The sequence below is a fragment of the Tamandua tetradactyla genome, chromosome 3, assembly GCF_023851605.1.
Source record: "Tamandua tetradactyla isolate mTamTet1 chromosome 3, mTamTet1.pri, whole genome shotgun sequence".
Taxonomy (NCBI): domain Eukaryota; kingdom Metazoa; phylum Chordata; class Mammalia; order Pilosa; family Myrmecophagidae; genus Tamandua; species Tamandua tetradactyla.
Window position 1 is genome coordinate 63,969,659 of NC_135329.1, and position 10,466 is coordinate 63,980,124.

Here is a 10,466-nt window from a genome sequence, read left to right on the forward strand (position 1 = left end):
ATGTCTTCTGATTGGGGAGTTTAATCCATTAACATTCAATGTTATTACTTCAAAGTTAGTACTCATCTCAACCATTTTATCCTTTGGTTTTTGTATCATAACCTATTTTTGTCTCTCTTTTTACCCTTTTAGTTACCCTTACTCATAACCTTCATTTCTATACTTTACTCCAAGCCTCTCTCTGCTTTGTCTCTTCCTTTCAGGCGACAGAACTTCCAATATTCCTGTAAGGCAAGACTCCTTGTTATTGCAATTTTATAATACACATAGTCTATAATCATCCAAAGTGAAAAATTAGTGGTTCAAAGTGCCATCATATTGTTGTGCATTTATCACCATAATCAATATTTGAACATTTTCATTATTAAATACATACATACATAATATAAGAATATAATACAATGAAAAAGAACACCCAAAACATCCTATACCTTTTATCCCCCCTATTAATTATTTGTTTTTGTCCTTTTTTTATCCTTATTTTTTTACTCATGTTTCCATACACTGGTTAAAGGCAGTGTTACACATAAGGTTTTCATAATCACACAGTCACAAATAAAGCTATGTAGTTATATAGTTGTCTTAAAAAATCAGGGCTACTGGATTGCAGTTCAACAGTTTTAGGTATTTCCTCCTAGATTTTCTAACCACTAAAAACTAAAATGAGATATCTATATAATGCAAATTAATAACTCATATGTTGACCTCTCAACTTTATTTGAAATCTTTCAGCCACTGAACCTTTCTTTTGTTTCATTTCTCTTCCTTGTTTTGGCCAAGAAGATGGTCTCAATACCACAATGTCAGGGCCAGGCCCATGACCAGGAGTCATGTCCCACGTTGCCAGAGATCTACCCAAGGGAGTCATGTCCCACAGGGGGGAAAGCATAGGTTTACCTGCCACTTTGACGTTGAGAGTGAGCCACATCTGAGCAACAAAAGGGGTTCTCTGCAGTGACTTCGAGACATAATTTTAATTAGGCTTAGCTTCTTTTTTGCAGGAATAAGTTTTATAAAGGCAAGCCTCAGGATCAAGGATCTGACTCATCAAATTGGCAGTCCCCAATGATTACAAGAATATCAGGTCTTCCCCAGCTGGAGAAGTCCAGCTTTTCCACAGTCCCTCAAGGGGACTTTGCAAAAACCTTTAAATCCTCCAAGCAGATTACTCTGAGATATATTAGACATCACACTACTCTGTACAAACCAGCAAGATCTCACTACTTTTACTTTTCCAAGGTTCCATGTAATTACGGTATCTAAATAAACAGACCATACAACTTAAATTAGAATTTTTATTTGGATTTATTGAATTTATAAACTGCTTTGGGTAGTATTGAGAACCTAAATATATTTAGTCTTTCACAGAAGGGACATGGAATATCCTTCCATTTAGTTTGTCTTCATTAATTTATTTTAGCAGTTTTTAGTTGTTTGCTATATATAAGTCCAATACATGCTTGGTTAGATTTAGTCCTAGATACTTGATTCTTTAGTTGCTATTGTGAATGAATTTTTTTCTTGATTTATTTTTCTGATTGTTCATTACTTGTGTATAGAAACACTACTAATTTGAGCTATTGATTTTGTACCATCTCACTTTGCTGAATTCATTTATTAGTTCTAGTAGTTTTCTTATGGACTTTCAGGATTTTCTGTGTATAGGACCATATCATCTTTAAATAAAGGAGTTTTTACTTCTTCTTTTATAATTTGGATTTTAATTTTTTTTCCTTGCCTAATTGCTCTGGAAGATACTTTCACTATAATTTTGAAAATCAGTGGTGACAGAGGACTTCTTTCTTTTGTTCTTGGTCCAGAGGGAAATATTTCAGTCTTTCACCACTAAGTAGGATGTTAGCTATAGACTGTTTATATATGTTCTTTATCGTGTTGAGGAAATGTCCTTTTATTTCTAGTGTTCTAAGTGTTTTTATCAGGAAAGGATGCTGTAATTTGTCAAATGCCTTTTTCTGCATCAACTGAGCTATTCATGTTATTTTTTATTCATTCTGCCAATGTGATGTATTATATTAATTGATTCTGTTATATTAAATCAACCTGGCATGCAAGGAACAAATTCCACTTGAACATGGTGTATAATTGCTTTAATATGCTGCTGGACTCAGGTTTCTAATATTTTCTTGAAGATTCCTGCATCTGTGCTCATAAGAGATATTAGTCTGTAGTTTTATTTTCTTGTGGTATCTTTATCTGGCTTTGGTATGAGAGTAATTTTGGCCTAATGGAATGAATTAGGGAGTGTTCTACACTATTCAATTTTTGGAAGCATTTGAGCAGAATTGGAGTTAAGTCTTCTTGGAATATTTGACAGAATTCCCCTGTAATCCATCTTGTCCTAGGCTTTTGCTTGTTGAGAGGTCTTTGATTACTGATTCAATATCTTCACCAGTAATAGATTTGCTAAGATTTTCTGTTTATTCTTGCTCAGCATAGGCAGTTTGTGAGATTCTCAGAATTTATCCATTCAGTTTAGGATATCTAATTTATTGCTATACAGTTGTTCATGGTATCCTCTGAGGATATTTTTATTTCAGTATGGTTAGCAGTAATGTCTCTCTTTCCATTTCTGATTCTTTACTTATATCCTCTCTCACTTTTTTTGTCAGTTTCAATAAATGTTGATCAATCTTATTGATCCTGTTAGAGAATTAATGTTTGAATTTTTGATCACTCTGTTTTTTTCTTTTTTATTTCATTTATCACCACTTAATTCTTTATTTCCTTTCTTCTGCTTGTTTAGTTTAATTTGTGCTTCTTTTTACAGTTCTTGCCTATAGTTAGGCAATTGTGGCTCTCAAAAATACTCTGACTTTTAGAAATTTGTATAGTTTCTCTGATCTTCAATTTCCTCCTGTTTAAAATTATTTAAATATATTTAGCAATCCTGAGAATGAAATTTACTTGTGCAAAATAACTAGTAAAAAACTTCTCATATAATAAAAATTCATGTTATATATATATATATATATCTTATGCTATGTGTTTCCAACACTGTGATGTATAAGACATTTAATTTTGTTTCCAAGAGATGATGATTCTTTGAAAGCAAAGTGGCCTGACAAATGGATTGATAAAAACTAATTTCTCTGTGACTGAATTTGTGTTCCTCAGCCTCTCCCTCCAATGAAAGATCCAGGTCACTCTTTTTATTATGTCCTTGTTATTTTATTTATTGACTGTAGCTAGTAATATTATCACCATCACTACTATCAAGATAAAACCTCATTTTCATACCCCCATGTACTTCTTTCTCACTAATTTATCCTTTTTGGACGTCTGCTACACATCCACCAATGTCCCACAAATGCTGTCCAACATGGTGGGGAAAGAGAAGGCCGTTTCATTCTCTGGCTGTGCTACTCAGATGTACTTTTCCCTCTCCTTTGGAATTATCAAATGTGTCCTCCTTGGTGTTATGGCTTATGACCGATATGTAGCCATTTGTCATTCTCTTCACTACACTGTCATTAATCGATCAAAGCTGTTGGACCTGTGTCCAACTGGCTGCACTTTCTTGGTTCATCAGCTTCCTTGGCTCCCTGGTGATCAATGTCCTCATCTTAAGTTTGCCATACTGTGGACCCAGTGTCCTGAATCACTTTTTCTGTGAGGTGCCTTCTGTCTTGAGGCTGGCCTGCACAGACACTTCATTTACTGAGATGGTTGTTGTTGCCTTCAGTATCATCATTGCCTTCATTCCCTTCCTCCTCATTCTTGTTTCTTATGCCCGAATCCTTCTGTCTATCCTCAGGATATGGTCAATCTCTGGGAGGCACAAGGCACTGTCCACCTGTGTCTCCCATCTGACCATGGTGGTTTTATTCTATGGAACTGCCATCTTCATGTATGTGACACCACAATCAAAGTCTTCCTGTGCTGGGGGCAAGATAATTGCAGTTTTTCACACTGTAATCACACCCATGCTCAATCCCTTGATCTACAGCCTGAGGAACCAAGATGTGAAAGGAGCTATAAGGAGAGCTATTGCAAAACAGAGGCCACGAGAGCTGTAAACTGGACATGAAGGCTAAGTGACAATCTAAGATTATTCTATTCTGTGTATGAATGGAGAAAAGAATAAAATTGCTAGACTGTCAAAATCTGCCCCATATTAATGACACTGTAATAAAAGATAGAAAATTCTACCTAAAACTTCATCAAGGAAAATGTTTATGTTGTGGACACACAGCAGCCATAAAGTGACAAAATAAACCTCCTTCATTAAGTAGTTACTGTATTTTACTTAGTGAGAAAATGTGGTTCTCTAAAATCATAGACCATCTTAAATTAGTCACATGAAATTTTATCAATAAAGAGAAAACATTTCACTCCTGTCTAGGGGATCTAATTCACTCTGATACAAGGAAACAAGAACAATTTCCAGCCCAGGTGCAGAACTTCAAATTAAAGTTTGTAGAACTCAACATTCTCCATCTTAATTTTGTAGTTTTTAAGTGTTTTACTTTCTGAGGCTGCTCCTGCAAATGCCATGGAATGTGTCTTCTGGAATTACTCTTTATTTTCACTGTTTGGATTTGGTTAGTTAATTGTAAGAACAATAATACAATGTCAAAAGATTTTAATATCATCACTGTCAGGGTACAAGATAGGAGAAACCGAATAAAATAAAAAAAACTTAATAAAAGGCCTATTAGATGTCACCATTATACATCGTACTGCAAGCTTTCCTAATGGGTATCATTTCCCTTGAAGTGAAAACAACATGTTTAGTATCTCAGTTAGTAATTATAAGGATTATAAAATGCTCAAGGGGAAGAAGGTCATAGTGAAAATAATTACACCTTATTGGTTCCACCTTTCCAGCAACATCTGAAATCTGAACTTCTTCTTTGATATCATATCCTAAGTAACCTCTCCTCTTCTATTCATTGACATTATGATGACTCTTCTAGCCCACTTGACCTTGCAGAAATTTAGCTCACAGCAGTCACCAGCAAGTGTGTGTATTTTTCAACAGGTGCTTTATGTATAATCCTGTTTAAATCCTGACTAATGAATCTAATCCAATCACCAGACTGAAGGTAGTCATAAATCCAGTTCATTATAAAAGATTCCCAAATCTCTTCCTTAATTCTGATTTCATTTTCTAAAATGCTGCACATTTCACTATTGTGTTAGATACTGGACTATGAAATAGCAATTAATTTTAATCCTACTGCTAATAGTTATCAACTAAGAGAACACAGGCATCCCCTTTAGTCATACATGTCTCCAGTTTCATCATTGTAAGAAAACTGAACTCACAATTCAGCCCTATTAGTCTCAGGTAGGGCACATCTATGCTCAATAGTTTCCCTGAAATCCAGAATTGAGACTAGTTTTTGGTAGTTCTCTAATAGAGCACAGCATGGTCATTCATTTTTTCAATGACTATATGTTGATCCCTTATTTTATCCCAGGACTTGGTCATAAAAATTGAACTTATCTCAAAGTCTCATAGTCTACTGAGGTAGTGATGGCATTAAGGTTTATATGATTTAGTTTTTGTCTTAGTGTGCCATGATTGCTGTACAAAAATACCACACACTAACTGCCTTAAACAATGGGAATTTAGTCTCAGTTTTTGGAGGCTAGAAATCAAACATTAAATCATGCATAGGATCCTGCTTTCTCTAAAGTCTGTTTGTAGCATTCTGATGGTGGCTGACCAGTAACCCATAATGCACTATCTGCCTCTGTCATATGTTTGTCTGTCATCCCTTCTCCTACTATGTCCAAATTTCTTTTGTTTGTAAGGACTCCAGTCATATTAGATAAAGGCCCATGGTAATTCACGTTGACCTCACCTTAAGTAAAACGTATTTGAAGATCCTATTTACAAATGGGTTCACATCCACAGAACTTGGGGTTAGGACTTTAACAGGTTTTGGGGGTCAGGGTGTCATGCATGATTCCGTCCATAATAATGTTAGAGCAGAATTATGTATATAGTACTTCTCTGGCACAGATGAGAACTTCCATTTATCAAACCCTCAAGGTGTTTCAATAAATCACTTAGGTTGTTCATGTATTTTATCATATGAGTCAGGGCACTTTTGAGAATGAGAGATAGCACTATTCATAATCATTCCATAAAGATGGGCAAAAAAACCCCAGAACTTCCCTGGCAAGACCTCGCCCATCTTTATATGACATTACCTACCTCATCTTCTTCCTACTATAATTTCTGATCCATGCTTCAAAGTCAAATCAGATGCCTCCTCCTTTGTAAAGACTTCCCTGGTTTCAGGCCCTGAATGCCCTCCTAAGAAGAAGCACTGTCTTTCTACTGTAAGCACCCACAGTGTTTTTATGATTTTATGTTTCAGAATTCTTATTCACTGTGACATAAATTTTGACTTCATCTTATTTCCCTACAAAGGTAAACTTCATGAGGCTTAAACAAAGATTGCTTTAAAATTTTCACCCAAGACCACATAGCTTGAGAGTGGAGGAAGCAAATGGAACTTCAGCTTAATCTCACAGCTTCCCTTTTAAACATTCTGCATCTATTTTTTTCTCCCACAGCCCCTAATACAGTGTTCACCAATTCCTTGTTGATTAAAGAAAACACTAATGCACATGATTTTTGCAGAATATAATACTGAATGCAATTGATGTGTTTACCTTTGTTATAATTTTATTGTTAGACTAAATTTTTAATGTATGAAAGTAAACTCTGGACTTTTCAAACAATAGACAGCTATTTGATTTGAGCAAACTAATAGGATAAATTCAGTATAAATGTGAGGGCTCATTTTATGGATGAAGATACTGAAGTACAAAAATGTTAAAGTATTTCTTTGGGATAAATGTTGGTAGGGCTGGGAGTGGGACAGACGTGATCCAATTTCCATCCCATTTTCCTTGCTGTTATAAATTGATGTGCATACTTCTACCACCAATTTCAGGGAAAGCAAAACATTTAGTTTCCCCACTTCATTGCATCACTTTGATGCATAATTATGGATAGTTGACATGCAAATGAAGGAAAAATATTTAAAAAACTAGTATTTAATAAGCATTTTTTTATGTAGCAGATATTTTATACATTTGAAAAATGCCAAAAGGGAAGCATTATTATTGTTCTCATTTTATAGATGGAGAAACTGAGCTTTAAAGGGATTGAGTCACTTTCCAAAAGTCACACAGAAAATTGCAAAACCTGCTGAGAGTTCATTTCATTCTAGTCCAAAGATTGACTGTTTCTCCTAGTCATAGTGGAAAATTCAGGCCTTTTATTTAGAATAACAGATTAAGATTATTCTATCATTTAATGATGCCATCATTAAATGATTCTATCATTTAATCATTTAATGACCTGTTTGAGCTTTAGTTTCATGATTTTCTCACATGGTTGTTATAGAAACTTCATGAGATATAAAGTGCTTTGTTCATTGACTGGCACACAGAAGACAAATATGAAAAGTGGTTCTTTAACAGCAAGGTCACTAATTAGAGATGTAGAGACGGGACTCAAAGACAGATCTTCCTGATCCCAAGGCAACTGCTCTTTCAATTATAGTGTGTACTTGTTATTTTAGCTTCCTGGATGCTAAAACAAGTGTCATGCAAAGGATTGTCTTAAACAATGGGTATTCATTACCTGATGATTTTGAGACTAGGAGAGTCTAAAATTGAGGTATAAACAAGGTTATGTTTTCTCCAAGAAGTCTGTTGTGTTCTGGGGTGGGCTGCCAGTGAACCTTGTTCCTTGATTTTTCCATAACATAGTAATGTGCATGCCAATGTCTTCTCCCCTTCTTGTCTGTCTTCTATTGACTTCCAGTGCCAGGCTGCTTGCCATGGATTCTCTCTCCATCTGACCTGAACTCTGCTTATAAAGGTCTTAAGTAATCCAGGTTAAAATCCAACCTGATTTAGTTGGGTCACACCTCAACTAAACTGATATCTTGAAGAGATCTTATTTATAATGGACCACATCCCACAGAATGTGCATCAAGATAAAGATTATGCCCAAACCTCAGTGCACAACTCCATTGAAATCAGTCCACCCTCCTGGAAACTAAAAAGACATGTTTTTTCTATGTGAAAAATACATTCATTCCATCACAATATACCAAAAAGCTTTACGTCATTTCAGTAAAAATGAAAAGTACAAAGTCTCATCAAAATAAGTTATGGAAGTGGTCTATCCTAAGACAAGATTTCCTATGTTTAATGGACCTCTACAACCTAGATATCAAGTTATCTCCTTCCAATATACAACAGTGAGACAAGCATAGGGTAAACATGCCCATTCCAGATGGGAGAAATTGGAAGGTAAATAGGGGTCACAGGTTCCAAGCAAGTTTGAAAACCAGCAAGGAAAATCCTATTAAATTTCAAGGTCTAAGAGTCATCTATGGATTGATGTTTTGCCCTCCAGTTCAGATTAAGAGACAGTCCCACTGCTTTCAAGTCCTTTCGGAGGGGCTATGCTCTCTCCAAACACCAGAGCACAGAGCCAACCTTCACTGAGTTTTGGGGTTGTAGCAGAGGCCTCTATGAATTCAGGGGCTCAATTACCATCAAATCTGAGCATTGCACATTCTCAGAACAATAGGATGCATTATCCACCTCCTCCAAAACAGGGGCAGACCCACCCTATCCACAGATATTGGAGAACATGCTCTCTTGGCCCAGAGAGATATTTTCAGTCCAGACTTTTGCTTCCATGGTTCTACCCTTGAAGTTATTTTATCTTTCAATTCATCCCTACTCTGTTCCTTTTACTCCAGACTGGCCTTGACTCTGCTTGCACAGATTTTTCAAAATTCTTGCTGGCTTTCTGTGTAGTCCAAGCAGATTCAAACCATTCAGGTAGAACTTTCCATATATCCCTCTGGAATAACTGAATTTACAATCTTGACTCCCATTGAAATGGCTGACTAGACCTGTGTTCAGTCATGCTCTGTTTAGCAAAAGGTTGTTCAGTCAAATGCTAAATGGAGTCTTGTCCTCTGGGGACCCATTTCCTTAAAATTTAGGGAGTTCTCAGACAGAGCTACTTTTGCTCTAGACTCAGTGCACACTGTCTGGTTAGGCTTAGAATTTTTCAAACCATAAATCTCTGGTTTCTTTGTGCTTAGGAGTTCACTTCTCATCTTAAGTGAACACAGGTCCAGTCAGCCATTTCAATGGGTAATATTTCTTAAAAAGCTATTTACATTTTCTATTTCCTTTTGTCATTCTTCTATTGCTTTCATTTACCTATGACAATAACACATTTTCATTTTCTTATTGAGATTTTTCCCAATTACTTTTTTAAGAACATCTTTTACATCCTTGTTCTGCACATTGTGGATCAGGAGGTCAACACGGGGATGATAATAGTGTAGAATATAGACGTCCACTTGTCTTGGTCCAGGGAGTAGCTGGATGTTTACCTCAGGTACATAAACATGACTGCTCCATAGCAGAGGGTGATACCAATGAGGTGAGACCCACAGGGAGAGAAAACCTTAATCCAACAGAGTGCATTCTGATGATGGTGATGAAGATGAAGGCATAGAAAATGAAGATGATAAGGATGGTGCTGAATTCAATGAAACCACACAGACTAAATAAAGAGTAAGCTCTCACTGATAATAGATGTCTGAACAAGAGAGAGCCAAGAGTGGTGCAATTTCACAGAAATGGTTGATGATATTGGAACCAAAGGAACTGAGGTTGAAGGTGAGGGAAGTATGGGCTACCAAATCACCAGACAAACCAGGTAAGAACCCAGCATGAGGGCCAAGCAGACCTGCTTGGATATGAGAGTGTTATAATGGAGGGGTAAACAGATGGCCACAGAACGGTCACAGGCCATGGCTACCAGGGCATAGCATTCAGCATCCATAAAACTTACAAGGAAAACAAACTGGGTGGAACAGCTGGAAAAGGAGATGACTTTGCACTTACTTAGGAAGTCAGATAACATTCTGGGAACAATGGCCGAAGAGTAGCCTAGATCAACAAAGGAGAGTTTGCAGAGAAAAAAATGCATGGGTGTGCGAAGTTGCATGTCTGTTATGATCAGGATCATCATTCCAGCATTCCCCACCATTCTGACCAAGTAGACCACCAGGATGACTGCACAGAAGAGGATCTGCAGTTGAGGGTCCTGAATGATGCCCATAAAAATGAATTCAGTCACCACTGAGTGGTTTCCTTTATCCATCTCTTCAGTTTCATGGTTGCCTTGATTTGATTTATTGATGATGGTAGCTAAGTTCCCTATCACTATAAATAGTCAACTAAAGATAAAAAAAACAACCAGAGATATTGTAATAATTGTTTATAATTCTAAGTAAGTGAAGGCTTTGTTTGGGGTGGTTCTTAAAAATCCTGCCAGTAAAAAGATTCTGTGATCAGTAGGGCAATTCAAATGATTTTGGTGAAGGTGATGGTCATATGTCTTCTCCAGGTGCCCATTAAAAATGAAGTTATTATTGGGC

At 36.4% G+C, this 10,466-nt stretch overlaps 2 pseudogenes; one reads left to right on the forward strand and one right to left on the reverse strand.

Annotated features, from left to right (window-relative positions):
* Nucleotides 1-830: 830 nt before the first annotated feature.
* LOC143675582 (olfactory receptor 2B8-like) lies at nt 831-4,037 on the forward strand (annotated as a pseudogene).
* Nucleotides 4,038-9,233: 5,196 nt separating this feature from the next.
* LOC143675583 (olfactory receptor 5AR1-like) lies at nt 9,234-10,189 on the reverse strand (annotated as a pseudogene).
* Between the last annotated feature and the right edge of the window lie 277 nt (nt 10,190-10,466).